Source organism: Cygnus atratus, chromosome 1 (genome assembly GCF_013377495.2).
Source record: "Cygnus atratus isolate AKBS03 ecotype Queensland, Australia chromosome 1, CAtr_DNAZoo_HiC_assembly, whole genome shotgun sequence".
In the NCBI taxonomy this organism is placed as follows: Eukaryota; Metazoa; Chordata; class Aves; order Anseriformes; family Anatidae; genus Cygnus; species Cygnus atratus.
Window position 1 is genome coordinate 66,408,427 of NC_066362.1, and position 6,000 is coordinate 66,414,426.

The 6,000-nt window shown below is 51.6% G+C and overlaps 1 protein-coding gene across 6 annotated transcripts in view; it reads right to left on the minus strand.

Annotated features, from left to right (window-relative positions):
• Nucleotides 1-2,015, minus strand: part of MICAL3 (microtubule associated monooxygenase, calponin and LIM domain containing 3) — a 158,955-nt gene extending 156,940 nt beyond the window's left edge. For all 6 annotated transcript variants that reach the window (XM_050715470.1, XM_050715459.1, XM_050715466.1 and 3 more), the window contains exon 1: nucleotides 1,923-2,015. The gene's annotated coding sequence lies outside the window, so the exon portion shown is untranslated. The remainder of the gene's footprint in view (nucleotides 1-1,922) is intronic.
• Nucleotides 2,016-6,000: the final 3,985 nt, after the last annotated feature.

Below are 6,000 nucleotides of genomic sequence, written 5' to 3' on the forward strand. Positions count from 1 at the left end.
TCAGTTACAGCCTGCTAGATAGCACGCCTAAGGTCAGCTCCAGGCTCTGGCACTGCTGGGAGACCTAGAAAAATGCAGGAAACGCTCACCTGATGGAGCTCGTGTCCAAAGCCACTGGACAAAAAGCCTGGAGTTAGCACTGGAAGCCACCCCCTCCTCCCCATTTTAAACGAAAGGTGAGATTATTGTTAGCATCTGCTAAAGTAAAAACACCTGCCCAGGAAAACTCTCTCAGGTTACATCTGCGTTAGGAGTATTTCAGCAGTACCAGAGCGGTGGTACAGTGTATTGGCAAAGCTGCACGTCACGCCCATGTAATAACAAAACACGTAGTTCAGACAAGCCCTAATAGCACACACGTGCTTTACTAGTACATGGGAATTGGTGCGAGGACCCTTGACTGAGAGCTGCACCGACGGAAGATTTTAGCCATCAGTGAAAGGATGTTTCCACCCGAGGCTGGTTAGATGTAGATCAACAGGCAGGGAACAGACTCCTAGAGCATCAGTGCTGGATGCTGCATGGCTGAAACAAGCTTTGACCAGCCTGTTGTCACAGCTGGATGACACCAGGATCAAAATGCCGAAGCCCTCTCTATGGTCCTAGCACTGAATTAAAGCCGTAACACCAAAGAAAGCCCGTGCATTAGCTCCGCTGTTGCTCTCGCTGGCCATTTCCTGGGACAGTCAGAGCAGAAGTTTCTATTGCTGCCCAAGTAAGGTGGCACCAGCATAGAGGGCTCTCCCTCTGCCTCTAACTCAAGCTACTCCGAATACCGCTTTAAGATTACGCTGGCAGTACGGCCATTGTGTTTGCGAAGCGGGGCGGGGAATAAAAAAAGCGAGGTAATCCACGAGTGGATTAAGTGACTGAAGCCACTCTGGAATCCTGCAAGAGCGGAGCACGTCCAACTAAGGACCAGCTCTGGCTCAGCCTTCTCCAAGAGCAGCGCAACGCCAGCTCAGCACCACCACACGCACTCCAATAGCTGACTCGCTCAGAGAAGCAGCAGTGCTGCAGTCTTTATCGAAAGCGACCTGCACCTGCAAACCATCTCGGCTTTCTCACGCGCGGCACGCCTGCAGAATGCTCCTAAGCGTGAGCAGAGTGAGGTTAAAAGCAGGACATTTGAAACCCTGAGAGGTGAGCTTAAAATAAAACGTCATCCTGACCTCAGCCATCTGTGTTTAGGTTTACAACGAGGATATACAATCACATACGGACACTTTCCCAACGCAGAGCGTTAGGCAGGAAGAGGATTTACATTCAAACCTACTGAAGATGGAAATTCGGATACTTGTCATTCACGATGACCGTAACTGTTAGTTGTTTTCTCCATAAATACTGAAACGCAACTTGGAAGGAAAATCTTTACGGTCATCCTGTATCATTTAGGAGGAGACTCCCTGACCACTACCTGAAGGACTAACGGATTTCCAAGCTCACCAATTAGCCATACCTTTCAGTTGTAATTTGGGGTACGAACGAGCGCGATGTACTAAGCACTTAGATACCCCCATGTTCTTAGTCCCAGTACCTCAGCAGGCCCCGAGCTGGGAGCAAACCTACCCACTTCCTAACCAGAGCGCGAACTGCTCATTTCCAGCTGCCGACGAGCGCACGGTGGGCTTTTGGGTGGCTTGCAGCGACAACGCCGACTTCGATCCGCCGCGCAGCACCGACACCCCGTGACCGAGGGGTTCAGCCCCACGCGGCGCTATCCCTACCGCAGGCAGCCCCGCAGCGCACCACCCGGCAGCCGCCCGGGGACGTGCCGGCGCCAGGCAGAAGGAAGCTACCAGCGAGCGCGCAGCCCGCTCCCGCACACCCCAGCGCCGGGCAGGGACCCGCTCCCAGCCCCCGGGAGGCCCCGGGAGGCTCCCGGCACCCCGCGGCACCCGGCCCCGCTCCCCCCCGCTCACCTCGGCCTCATGCCGCGGCCGGACGCTGCCCGCCGACGGCCGTTGGCAGGGCGTGGGGCGGGGCTCCCCCCGCGCGCGCTCCGCCCCTCTCCCGCCCCACCCGCGGGTACGCGGAGCTCCGAAAGGCACCGGGAGGAGGCGGGGGGGGAGGCAGCGACGGTAACAGCCACGCGGCCGGGCGGCGAGGTTCCCCCCGCCGCGCTCCCCCCCGCGCCGTGCCGATGGTACTGCCCTCCACCCCCCTCCGCGCTCGAATCGGACGGGACCAGGCGGTGATTGGCGGCGGGGTGGGGCGCGCCGAACGGGATTGGCGGAGCGGGGATTAAAAAAAAAAAAGGGGGCGGGGCGGGGCGACGGGGGCGGGGCGATGAGGAGAGGGCGGGGCGATGAGGAGAGGGCGGGGCGATGAGGAGAGGGCGGGGCTAAGCCGCGACCGTTTAAAGCGCCCCGGGCGGGGGCGCGCGCGCGGCGGCCGTTAGGGGTGGGAGTGTGGCGCTGACGGTTGGGTCCCTGAGGGGGTCCCTGAGGGAGGGCCCCAAGCGGCGGCGGCGGCGTTGTTAAACGCTGCGGGCGGCTCTGGGCGCGCGGGGCGGTGGCAAAGGGGGCCTCAAAATGGCCGGGTGGGTGCCTGCGGGGTCATGTCGAGAAAGAGCTAAATATATTTGTGTCTGGGGCCGGCGGGGAGAGGCGCGGAGCCGTGGGCATGGCAACCCTCCCGTTTGGGCCTCGCGTGCGCGCTCTGGAGCGAGTGAGATCGCGTCAGAGGGTTCGTGCTGCCTCCCTTGCCCTTGTCTCCTGCTCAGTGAGTCAGTGTGGAAGACCCAAGTACTGACTAATCCCTCGGGTGACACTGGTACAGCAGAGGTGCTGGGTGGGCAGGGAGCTGACAAAATCCTGCCCTGCAGGAAAGCACCGAAAACCTACTGATGTTTAGTATGCGTATAGGTAGGTTTATAGGTATACACGCATTTGCTTTTTTAAATGCTTTCAAAGTACTGCTTCCAGGCTGGATGCTCTGCATCTGAACTGGCTGTCAGGAAGAGCACTTCACTCAGTATATACATACACCCATGTCTGTGTGCGCTTACATGTTTCTGTACCACTTACATATATTTCACTCCTGTCTGTACCACTTACTGTATAGAAGCAGTACATGTATATAAATTGTCTTTGCTACGCTCAGCTGACTATGCCCGTGAGCCAGGGGAGCCAGCTAACATGCACTTGAACAGAGCAAGAATGCAAACCAATACAGAAGCACTGTGAATAATCCAGGAATTAAGAATTGGGTACAAACCCAGGATTATATGATAATAGCAATGGTAATATGAAAGTACACCAGTGTTCCTTTACGTCGGCCTTTCCAGCAGAGGTATTTCAAATGCCTTTTGTATCCAGAGCCATACAGTTCTAATCTCATACCAAAGCCACACTTTTCCAACCCTACCTTAAGAGAATTTTTGACTTCCATAATCTGTTAAAGATTTGGGGTTTGATTTTGGCTTGAAAAGCAGTCAGGTACTGCAATAACGTGATACAAACCAAAATGATACCGCTCATAAGAGATGCACCAAATGAGCTCATGACCTGGCAGAGGAAATTCTTACTGTGCTGTGGTGCGACAAATATCAGCCAGAAGTACACAATTCCCAAATCACTATCTATATCCCTGTCTGAGAACAGATGGAGGAAAGCCTTTGGCTGATACAAACTTGGCTCAGCCCACCCTATTTACTGATGGAGTTTCCATGAGCATAGAAATTAGAGCTACCGGTTGCAATCACTTGAGAGCCACAGCCAGCTGACTCAGCTTACATGGTGGAAAATCTGGCAAAGATGTCTGTCCTTACCTGAGCAGGTGCCTATGTTCGTCCACGTGCAGGTGCCAAGGGGCAGTAAGACCTGCAGTTAGTGGATAATTCCCCGCTTTGAAGTCACCCAAGTTCTTTGCAGGGGAGGCAGCAGCTCATATTAACTGCTGATAACCAAAAGATCGAGGTGCTTTTCTCAACAAAGATGCAGGTTGAGGATGTGTTAAATTACTGCAAGATGGAAGTAGGTGGAGGCGAGGGTTCACAGATGGCAATATAGAAGACATTTTTAAATGCTCTTAAAGAGGCCATTGCATGCAGTGTGTCCACTGATTACAGGCTAGGCACTTTGCCTCTGAACAATCAGGAGGGCTGTCAGTTTAACAGTAATTTTGTAAAATGCTAATTAGGACCCAAACAATTCCCATTAGGGAACTGGAGATCCATCTGCACTCAAGAATGAAGCTGCCTATGCCATCCACAGCAAGACTTGAACGTTCTGCCTTGGTGTCTTGGAATCCAGCAACAGAGAGGCTTAGTCATATGACAGGGTTATTTGCATCATTATGCTGTCAGATTCCCAGAGGAGTTTTCACAATGCACTGTAAGAGGAAGGGTTTAAACAAGTAGAACTAAAGCAAAAACAAAGCACTGTGCTTCCTTTGCATGTCTCCTTTTACTGCGCGCACGTGGTGCTCAGAGGGGGAGGAGGGTGCAAGGCAATACCATACAGAACTTTAGGCTAATAAAACACACCCTTGAGAGCACACAAAAGCGAGGGGTTGGGATATCGGTACAAAATGGCTACTCCGTATAAACAAGCTAAGAAAACTGAAATCCTGCAGCTCAGCCTTGCAGAATTCTGATGTTCCAGGCTTGTGATGTGCAAGGTGAGCCCATCGCTGTCTGTTCCCTGAGGCCTTTACAGTACTGCTGCTTTGCACTGGGCTAGATAACAATCACCTCGCGTCAGCAAAGCAGCGATTCCCTGTGAACAAGTGCCTGCAAGCACCATAAAACTGGGTGCCTCACGCTCCAGAAGTCACCTCCAGTAAGCTGACCAGCAGTCGAGGCAGCAGTCCCAAACCAACCCAGGGAAAAACACCGTGGCTCAGGGTTCAGCTCTTAAAAGGAGGTGAGCTGCAGCTGCTCAAAATAAGGTCAGGTTATGGCACAGTGCCCCATTTTGAAAAAATCAATATATACAAAAATAGGGCCTGCCTTCTTTATATATTCAGGTTCTAAAATAACTGAAGGTTCACAAGGGCCAGCTGCTGCTCCCGGTTAGACAAGGATTATAGCAAGGAAGGCAAGTTACAGAAGAAAATCCAAAGAAGCTTTTAGTTTCTCCATGATATCAAAGCTATTTTCACAGTAAAAACGGCCAAGGAATCTTGAATTCTCTGTTGACAGCCTTCCAAAACTCAGAACTTGCCAGGTGCACGGCCAGTCCTGTGGGAATTGGTAACCTCTTCAAATACTGAGAACTAACGAGTAAAAACAGCAAGGGAATTTTCAGATGAGGAGGTGATCACTGAATTCCAGGGCTGGAAGGGTTACTGAGAAGTCCTCAAACTCCATCCCTGTGAAAGCATCTCTGCCCCATCTGTTTTACCTCTTAAAGACCTCCAACGCTGCAGACACCACAGGCTACCCAGGCGAGCCATTCTGTTCTCATGATTCACTCTTTTTGCCTTTAGTTTTTCCATAGTGATTTACCTGGATCCCTTTTACCATAATTTAAATCTATTTCTCATGCTACCCATCAAAGACAAAGGAAACATTTGTTCCTTTAACCTTTGCAGCAGCCTTTTGGTTGCATGAAGACTTACTGTGTCACTTATTATATTCTCCAGACCTAAATGCCATTTCTTCTTATCTGTCTTCCTAGGTTACGTTGTGAGACCTCTGGTGATTCGTGATGCTCATCTTTGGAGGCTCTCACTTTAGTCCATGTCTGTCCTGAATTTCACTGCCAGGAACAGCATGCAGCATGCTCCCAGATGAGGACTTACCACTGTTATGTTGAACGGAAGGAGCACTTGGTGTGTTCTGCAAACACCCCTCCAGTTAATACATCTTAGCGTGATGTTTACGGTGCTAGAGGGTTTCCTGCACTTTCCACGTCCATGTCACTTTGTAAAAGTCAAGGCAACAATGTGAAAGCAAAGCACTGCTGAAGCATTTGAAATGCTCTCCATTAACCAGAACTTTTTGTCTCCTATACAGAAGTGTTTCTGCTAAAAGTCACTGCATTTAAATTGCTG